This window comes from Delphinapterus leucas, chromosome 5, assembly GCF_059928025.1.
Source record: "Delphinapterus leucas isolate spDelLeu-1000000601 "Yukka" chromosome 5, BTC_Dleu_Yukka2, whole genome shotgun sequence".
NCBI lineage: Eukaryota > Metazoa > Chordata > Mammalia > Artiodactyla > Monodontidae > Delphinapterus > Delphinapterus leucas.
This window is the reverse complement of record NC_143133.1, coordinates 62,299,675-62,309,675: the sequence shown is the minus strand read 5'-3', so window position 1 is coordinate 62,309,675 and position 10,001 is coordinate 62,299,675. Positions and strand designations below refer to the sequence as shown.

General features: G+C 40.2%; 1 protein-coding gene across 9 annotated transcripts in view; it reads right to left on the bottom strand.

Annotated features, from left to right (window-relative positions):
• PGCKA1 (PDCD10 and GCKIII kinases associated 1) overlaps window positions 1-10,001 on the bottom strand; it is an 83,982-nt gene that overhangs the window by 56,395 nt on the left and 17,586 nt on the right. The window lies entirely within an intron of this gene.

The following is a 10,001-nucleotide window of genomic DNA, read 5'->3' as shown; positions in this document are numbered from 1 at the left end:
ATAGAAAATTTCTTGACATGTATTCACTGATTTGATTCCTAGCTTGTAGGCCAACAACAATCCCATCTATGTATCAGCGCAATTATTATCCCTAGTTTACAAAGAAAGAGAGGCTCACAGAGCTTAAGAAGCTCTAGAGTGGGATTTGAAACCAGGTGTGTCTAAAAGATTATGCTTTTCACCCTGGCTTTATCCTGTTTCAGTGGCTACTATGTGCATATATAAACCCGCGGGGACCCAATGGGATATGGAAGTAACTAAACTTTATGAATTCAAAGCATCTAGTGATGATGAGTAAGATGCTGAAGGGACGTGGCTTTTGCATTATAGCAACAGGTGACACATTATCTGTTGAGATATTAAGGAACAGAGAAGTGGCTTCTGTGACCAGAGAGCAATTTAAAGGAAGACCTGAAACTAAGCAGTCCCAAGTCACTTTGGGTAAATTACTGTCTTTATCACTCCCCCACCCCCGCCCCAGATAAAGGACAACATTAATCGTCCTAGGGTTATGGTGATAAATAGAACTGAAACATGTGCTAAATGTATTCACCTTTCGGTCTGTGCACTTAAGAGACCGAGGCCAGGTGCTCTTGAGTCACTGCATTCCCTGAATGAGGCCAGAGAGGTGATTCAGTTTTGCGATTCTTTTTCACCTTACATAAGGTAGTTCCTTTTTTCTTTTCTAACTCCTTGTAATCGAGGAAAAATGATTTTGCAGATTGGCCACAATCACAAGCAGTTCCGGAAATTAAAATTCCTCAGGCTCTAGTTAAACATTATTGGTAAAAAGTTCCTGCTCACTACAACCCCTTTCTAGAAATGTATTCCATGGCACGTCATATATAATGATTATATCTTTAGCTAGGCTCCTTCCAATTTTCAAGTTTATATATGTGACTCAATTAAATAGAAGAGCTCAGGGAATCGACTTTCTAAATAACTACTTCATGAACATTGCTAAAGGTGGTATATTTTTACACATAATTTCCTATAACGAAGCTAGACAGAAGTTCCTCTAACTCCAAGAATCTTAACCAAAAAAAGCACACTAGTTTTGGATGGGACAGAGTTAATTAGGGAATGAGAAATAGAGACTAGAATGCTCATTAGTTTCAAAATGTTTATTTTGAGCAAAGGATCCTTATTATCTCAATCTTTAAGGTGCACTAGGCAGCCTGTATTAAAATGGCTTATTCTCCAGGGGGTGAGGGGTGAAGTCATGGGTGGGGTGGATGTGGATGAGATAGCAGCGCCAGTTTTAACACTCTTATTAATCTTGAACTAGGGTTGAAGTGTGCAGTGGCAAAAAAGAGCACTGTTTCTATGAACTGTATAAAGGAGAGGGAAGGAGGAAACGTGAGAAGGATGATATCTCAATTTTATTTCTTAAAAGGCACTCTTGTGGCTGCATTTCCTCCTAAACCCAGTGTTTTGTGTCCAACTAGACTGCAACACATCCTTCTTGGTCTGGCAGTACACGGAAGGACCAAGAAGGAGTTTACCTAAAGCAGCAAAAGGTCAGGCAGTAAAGCTGGGAGAACGGCTTCTGCTGATGTATCTTCCATAAGTGACGGGATTGATCTTTGAAATCATTATGCTTGGGTATTTTGATCTGTCTAAAAAGGTAAAGTGAGTTCTTTCATAAGGAAGTGAAAAAAAATGGACTAAATGATTATAAGCTAATTTCTGAGTTGCTAAGTATCACTTGATCATCATCAGTAATGCCACTGCATAAAAATCAGTTTGAGAAAATCTAGCCTAATGTGAAAGCAGTGACTCTTGAGGTTGAGATGGCTGCCACCGAGGAGGCAGTCTGCTGGCTAAGAGGGTGTGTCCCAGAGTCACAGGAAGCTTGACTGAGTCCCAGCTCTGTCACTTACTAGCTCTGTCATCTTGAACAGCTTGCCTAACCTCTCTGAGCCCACCCCTTTAAGTTAGATGAGGTATATAAACCACTTGGAGTGCCCGGCACATAGTAGGTGCTCAATAAATGTTAGCTATTCCTGCTCTCCTGAGGCCTTCCCCATCCACTTGTCCTAAAACATGTATTCATGCCACCCCATATTTTATTTAGCCTTCGTATTCACAGATGGACTTTTTGAGCACCTACTGTTGTCGGGTAGTGGGCACCGAGGAGTCAAAGATGCCTGAGCCACGGTCCAGTTCTTGATCTTGAGGGGAAGGGAAACCAGATGTGTCATCAGCCAAAACAGTAACACAGGAGGGAGGGCAAATCAGTGTGGGTGGGGGTGGGTGTGGGGCGGTGATGAACTCAGGCTAGTAAGGTGGGTTAAGTTTAAAGGGGCCTGGGGATGTGCCAGTAGATCTGCCCTGCAGGCAGCTGTCTTCAATGGATCTGTAGCTGTATGGGGAGAGCAGGGCTGGAGAGATGCATGTGGTGTCATGTGCGTATGGGTACTCTTTGGGGTGCACACACTCTGACACTGCCAGAGGCTGGTCTGGCTCCATGGGGTGGGGAGGGAGCCCAGGGAACACTAATGCTTGGGAATGGGAGATGGCAACAGGGCTTTCTGGGTGTCCCCTTAAGGCCCCAAAAGACATTATGTGAGGCTACTTAGATTTTTAAAAAATTAATGTGTAAGTCATTAAAATAACAAATCCGAAAATTTAATTTTCTCTTGAGTTGGGATCAACTATAAATCTTATATTCTATTTAAAATTCTATATAGTTTGTCAACCCTTTTAAGAGTGATGTAATATACTGGATTTTCTTCTTTAAGTTATTTCAGTTTTCTGACCAGTAAACAAACCCTCCCCTAGTACTTAAGTCATTTTATAAAACTAATAAACTTACAAATAACGTAAATCTTTGGTTCTCTTAAAAGTTTCAGTTGAGTATAAAACAGCAAAATTATCTTAAAAGTTTCAACTTACAGATCCAAGGTCTAAATCAATCACTCAATGACATATTTTAAATTGGAATCACAAGGCTATTCATGTTAATTAACATATTATCTTAAACACTGTGAATACTATATGTATTTAAAATGTTAAAGGAGACCTTCAAGATGGCAGAGGAGTAAGATGTGGAGATCACCTTCCCCCTTACAAACACATCAGAAATACACCTACATGTAGAACAGCTCCTTACAGAACACCTACTGAAGGCTGGCAGAAGACCTCAGACTTCCCAAAAGGCAAGAAACTGCCCACGTACCTGGGTAGGGCAAAAGAAAAAAGGAAAAACAGAGAAAAAGAATAGGGGCAGGACCTGCACCAGTGGGAGGGAGCCGTGAAGGAGGAAATGTTTCCACATATTAGGAGGCCCCTTCACTGGAGGAGACGTGGGGGTGGCGGGGGGGAAGCTTCAGAGTCACGGAGGACAGCACAGCAATAGGGGTGCAGAGGGCAAAGTGGAGAGATTCCCGCACAGAGGATCAGTGCCAACCAGCAGTCACCAGCCTGAGACGTTTGTCTGCTCACCTGCTGGGACGGGTGGGGGCTGGGAGCTGAGGCTCGGGCTCCGGAGGTCAGATCCCAGGGAGAGGTTAGTGTGCCACAGCTAGCTGGGAGGGAGTCTGGGAAAAACTCTGGAACTGCCTAACAGGCAAGAGACCATTGTTTCAGGTGCGCGAGGAGAGGGGATTCAGAACACTGCCTAAACGAGCTCCAGAGACCTGCACGAGCCGCGGCTATCAGCGCGGACACCAGAGACGGGCATGACACGCTAAGGCTACTGCTGCAGCCACCCAGAAGCCTATGTGCAAGCACAGGTCACTATCCACACCCCTCTTCCAGGGAGCCTGTACAGCCCGCACTGCCAGGGTCCCGTTATCCAGGGACAACTTCCCCTGGAGAACACACGGCTCGCCTCAGGCTGGTGCAACGTCACTCTCGTCTCTGCCGCCGCAGGCTCGCCTCGCATTCCGTACCCCTCCCTCCCCCCGGCCTGAGTGAGCCAGAGCCCTGAATCAGCTGCTACTTTAACGCCATCCTGTCTGGGCGGCAACAGGCACCCTCAGGAACCCCAGGAGCTGTGCGAACCAAGAAGAGAAAGGGAACTCTCTCCCAGCAGCCTCAGGAGCAGCGGATTAAATCTCCACAATCAACTTGATGTACCTGCATCTGCGGAACACCTGAATAGACAATGAATCATCCCAAAATTGAGGCGGTGGACTTTGGGAGCAACTGCAGACTTGGGGTTTGCTTTCGGCATCTAATTTGTTTCTGGTTTTATGTTTATCTTAGTTGAGTATTTAGAGTTTATTATCATTGGCAGATTTGTTTATTGATTTGGTTGCTCTCTTCCTTTTTTTTAATATATAGATATATATTTTTTTCTTTTTCTCTTTTTGTGAGCATGTATGTGTATGCTTCTTTGTGTGATTTTGTCTGTACAGCATTGCATTTGCCATTTGTCCTAGGGTTCTGTCTGTCCATTTTGCTGTTGTTGTTTTGTTTTGTTTTTAGTACAGTTTGTAGCACTTGTTATCACTGGTGATTTGTTTTTTGGTTTGGTTGCTCTCTTCTTTCTTTTTCTTTTATTACTTACAAAATTTTTTAAATTTTTAATAATTAAGAAAAATTTTTTTTATTTTAATAACTTTATTTTATTTCCTTCCTTCCCTCCCTCCCTCCCATCTTTTTTTCTCCATTTTTTTCTGAGCCATTTGGCTGACAGGGTCTTGGGGCTCCGGCTGGGTGTCAGGTCTGTGCCTCTGAGGTGGGAGAGCCGAGTTCAGGACATTGGTCCACCAGAGACCTCCTGGCTCCATGTAATAGCAAATGGCAAAAGCTCTCCCAGAGATCTCCATCTCAACGCTAAGACCCAGCTCCACTCAACGACCAGCAAGCTACAGTGCTGAACACCCTATGCCAAACCACTAGTAAGACAGGAACACAACCTCACCCATTAGCAGAGAGGCTGCCTAAAATCAAAATAAGTTCACAGACACCCCAAAACACACCACCGGACATGGTCCTGCCCACCAGAAAGACAAGATCCAGCCTCATCCAACAGAACACAGGCACCAGTCCCCTCCACCAGGAAGCCTACACTACCCACTGAACCAACCTTAGCCACTGGGGACAGACACCACAAACAACGGGAACTATGAACCTGCAGCCTGCAAAAAGGAGATGACAAACACAGTAAGTTAAGCAAAATGAGAAGACAGAGAAACACACAGCAGATGAAGGACCAAGGTAAGAACCCACCAGACCAAACAAATGAAGAGGAAATAGGCAGTCTGCCTGAAAAAGAATTCAGAGTAATGATACTAAACATGATCCTAAATCTTGGAAATAGAATGGAGAAAATCAAGAAACATTTCACAAGGACTTAGAAGAACTAAAGAGCAAACAAACAATGATGAACATCACAATAATGAACTAAAAAAATTCTCTAGAAGGAATCAATAGCAGAATAATTGAGGGAGAAGAACAGATAAGTGACCTGGAAGATACAACAGTGGAAATAACTACCACAGAGCAAAGAAAAAAGAATGAAAAGAATTGAGGAGAGTCTCAGAGACCTCTGGGACAACATTAAATGTGCCAATATTCGAATTATAGGGGTCCGAGAAGAAGAAGAGAAAAAGAAAGGGACTGAGAAAATATTTGAAGAGATTATAGTCATAAACTTCCCTAATATGGGAAAGGAAATAATCAAGTCCAGGAAGCAGAGAGAGTCCCATAGAGGAAAAATCCAAGGAGAAACACACCAAGACACATACTAATCAAACTATCAAAAAGTAAATACAAAGAAAAAATATTAAAAGCAGCAAGGGAAAAGCAACAAATAACATACAAGGGAATCCCCATAAGGATAACAGCTGATCTTTCAGCAGAAACTCTGCAAGCCAGAAGAGAATGGCAGGACATATTTAAAGTGATGAAAGGGAAAAACCTACAACCAAGATTACTCTACCCAGCAAGGATCTCATTCAGATTCGACGGAGAAATTAAAACCTTTACAGACAAGCAAAAGCTAAGAGAATTCAGCACCACCACATCAGCTTTACAAAAAATGCTAAAGGAACTTCTCTAGGCAGGAAACACAAGACAAAAAGACCTACAAAAAGGTCTGTTGTAGGTCTTTTTTCTGTTTCAAAATGGAAAAGACCTACAAAAACAAACCCTAAACAATTAAGAAAATGGTAATAGGAACATACATATCGATAATTACCTTAAATGTAAATGGATTAAATGCTCTAACCAAAAGACATAGGCTGGCTGAATGGATACAAAAACAAGACCCATCTATATCTGTCTGCAAGAGACCCACTTCACACTTAGGGACACATACAGACTGAAAGTGAGGGGATGGAAAAAGATATTCCATGCAAATGGAAATCAAAAGAAAGCTGGAGTAGCAATTCTCATATCAGACAAAATAGACTTTAAAATAACGACTATTACAAGAGACAAAGAAGGACACTACATAATGATCAAGGGATCAATCCAAGAAGAAGATATAACAATTGTAAATATTTATGCACCCAACATAGGAGAACCTCAATACATAAGGTGAATGCTAACAGCCATAAAAGGGAAATCGACAGTAACATTATCATAGTAGGGGACTTTAACACCCCAGTTTCACCAATGGACAGATCACGCAAAATGAAAATAAATAAGGAAACACAAGCTTTAAATGATACATTAAACAAGATGGATATTTATAGGACATTCCATCCCAAAACAACAGAATACATTTTCTTCTCAAGTGCTCATGGAACATTCTCCAGGATAGATCATACCTTGGGTCACAAATCAAGCCCTGGTAAATTTAAGAAAACTAAAATCATATCAAGTATCTTTTCTGACCACACCGCTATGAGACTAGGTATCAATTACAGGAAAAAATCTGTAAAAAATACAAACACAATGGAGGCTAAAGAACACATTACTAAATAACCAAGAGATCTCTGAAGAAATCAAAGAGGAAATAAAAAAAATATCTAGAAACAAATGACAATGAAAACACAATGACCCAAAACCTATAGGGTGCAGCAAAAGCAGTTCTAAGAGGGAAGTTTACAGCAATACAATCCTACCTCAGGAAACAAGAAAAATCTCAAATAAACAACCTAACCTTACACCTAAAGCAATTAGAAAAAGAAGAACAAAAAAACCCAAAGTTAGCAGAAGGAAAGGAATCATAAAAATGGAATCAGAAATAAATGAAAAAGAAATCAAGGACACAAGAGCAAAGATCAATAAAATGAAAAGCTGGTTCTTTGAGAAGATAAACAAGATTGATAAACCAGTAGCCAGACACATCAAGAAAAAAAGGGAAAAGACTCAAATCAATAGAATTAGAAATGAAAACGGAGAAGTAACAACTGACACTGCAGAAATACAGAGGATCATGAGAGATTAGTCAAGCAACTATATGCCAGTAAAATGGACAACCTGCAAGAAATGGACAAATACTTAGAAAAGCACAACCTTTTGAGACAGAACCAGGAAGAAAAAGAAAATATAAATAGACCAATCACAAGCACTGAAATTGAAACTGTGATTAAAAATCTTCCAACGAACAAAAGCCCAGGACCAGATGGCTTCACAGACAAATTCTATCAAACATTTAGAGAAGAGCTAACACCTATCCTTCTCAAACTCTTCCAAAATATAGCAGAGGGAAGAACACTCCCAAACTCATTCTAGGAGGCCACCGTCACCCTGATACCACAACCAGACAAAGATGTCACCAAGAAAGAAAGCTACAGGCCAGTGTCACTGATGAACATAGATGCAAAAATCCTCAACAAAATACTAGCAAACAGAATCCAACAACACGTTAAAAGGATCATACACCATGATCAAGTGGGGTTTATCCCAGGAATGCAAGGATTCTTCAATATATGCAAATCAATCAACGTGATACACCATACTAACAAATTGAAGGAGAAAAACCATATGATCATCTCAATAGATGCAGAAAACGCTTTTGACAAAATTCAACACCAATTTATGATAAAAATCCTCCAGAAAGGAGGCATAGAGGGAACTTACCTCACCATAATAAAGGCCATATATGAGAAACCCACAACCAACATCGTTCTCAATGGTGAAAAACTGAAACCATTTCCACTAAGATCAGGAAAAAGACAAGGTTGCCCACTCTCACACTATTATTCAACATAGTTTTGGAAGTTTTAGCCCCAACAATCAGAGAAGAAAAAGAAATAAAAGGAACCCAAATCAGAAAAGAAGAAGTAATACTGTCACTGTTTGCAGATGACATGATACTATATATAGAGAATCCTAAAGATGCTACCAGTAAATTGTTAGAGCTAATCAATGACTTTGGTAAAGTAGCAGGATACAAAATCAATGAACAGAAATCTCTTGCATTCCTATACACTAACAACAAAAAATCTGAAAGAGAAATTAAGGAAACACTCCCATTTACCACTGCAACATAATGAATAAAACACCTAGGAATAAAGCTACCTAAGGAGACAAAAACCTGTATGTAGAAAACTATAAGACACTAATGAAAGAAATTAAAGATGATACAAACAGATGGAGAGATATACCATGTTCTTGGATTGGAAGAATCAACATTATGAAAATGACTATACTACCCAAAGCAATCTACAAATTCAATGCAATCCCTATCAAACTACCACTGGCATTTTTCACAGAACTAGAACAAAAAATTTCACAATTTGTATGGAAACACAAAATACCCCGAATAGTCAAAGCAATCCTGAGAAAGCAAAACGGAGCTGGTGGAATCAGGTTTCCTGACTTCAGACTAGACTGCAAAGCTACAGTAATCAAGACAGTATGGTACTGGCACAAAAACAGAAATATAGATCAATGGAACAGGATAGAAAGCCCAGAGATAAACCCACACACATATGGTCACCCTATTTTTGATAAAGGAGGCAAGAGTATACAATGGAGAAAAGACAGCCTCTTCAATAAATGGTGCTGAGAAAACTGGACAGCTACATGTAAAAGAATGAAATTAGAACACTCCCTAACACCATACACAAAAATAAGCTCAAAATGCATTAAAGACCTAAATGTAAGGCCAGACACTATAAAACTCTTAGAGGAAAACATAGGCAGAACACTCTATGACATAAGTCACAGCAAGATCCTTTTGACCCACCTCCTAGAGAAATGGAAATAAAAACAAAAATAAATGAATGGGACCTCATGAAACTTGAAAGCTTTAGCACAGCAAAGGGAACCATGAACAAGATGAAAAGACAGCCCTCAGAATGGGAGAAAATATTTGCAAATGAAGCAACTGACAAAGGATTAATCTCCAAAATTTACAAGCAGCACATACAGCTCAATATCAAAAAAACAAACAACCCAATCCAAAAATGGGCAGAAGACCTAAATAGACATTTCTTCAAAGAAGATATACAGATTGCCAACAAACACATGAAAGGATGCTCAACATCACTAATCATTAGAGAAATGCAAATCAAAACTACAATGAGGTATCACCTCACACCAGTCAGAATGGCCATCATCAAAAAATCTAGAAACAATAAATGCTGGAGAGGGTGTGGAGAAAAGGGAACCCTATTCCACTGTTGGTGGAAATGTAAATTGATACAGCCACTGTGGAGAACAGTATGGACATTCCTTAAAACACTAAAAATAGAACTACCATACGACCCAGCAATCCCACTACTGGTCATATACCCAGAGAAAACAATAATTCAAAAAGAGTCATGTACCACAATGTTCATTGCAGCTCTATTTACAATCACCAGGACATGGAAGCAACCTAAGTGTCCGTCGACAGATGAATGGATAAAGAAGATGTGGCACATATATACAATGGAATATTACTAAGCCATAAAAAGAAATGAAACTGAGTTAGTTATTTGTAGTGAGGTGGATGGATCTAGAGTCTGTCATACAGAGTGAAGTAAGTCTGAAAGAGAAAAACAAATACCGTATGCTAACACATATATATGGAATCTAAAAAAAAAAAAAAAGGGTTCTGAAGAACCTAGGGGCAGGACAGGAATGAAGACGCAGACGTAGAGAATGGACTT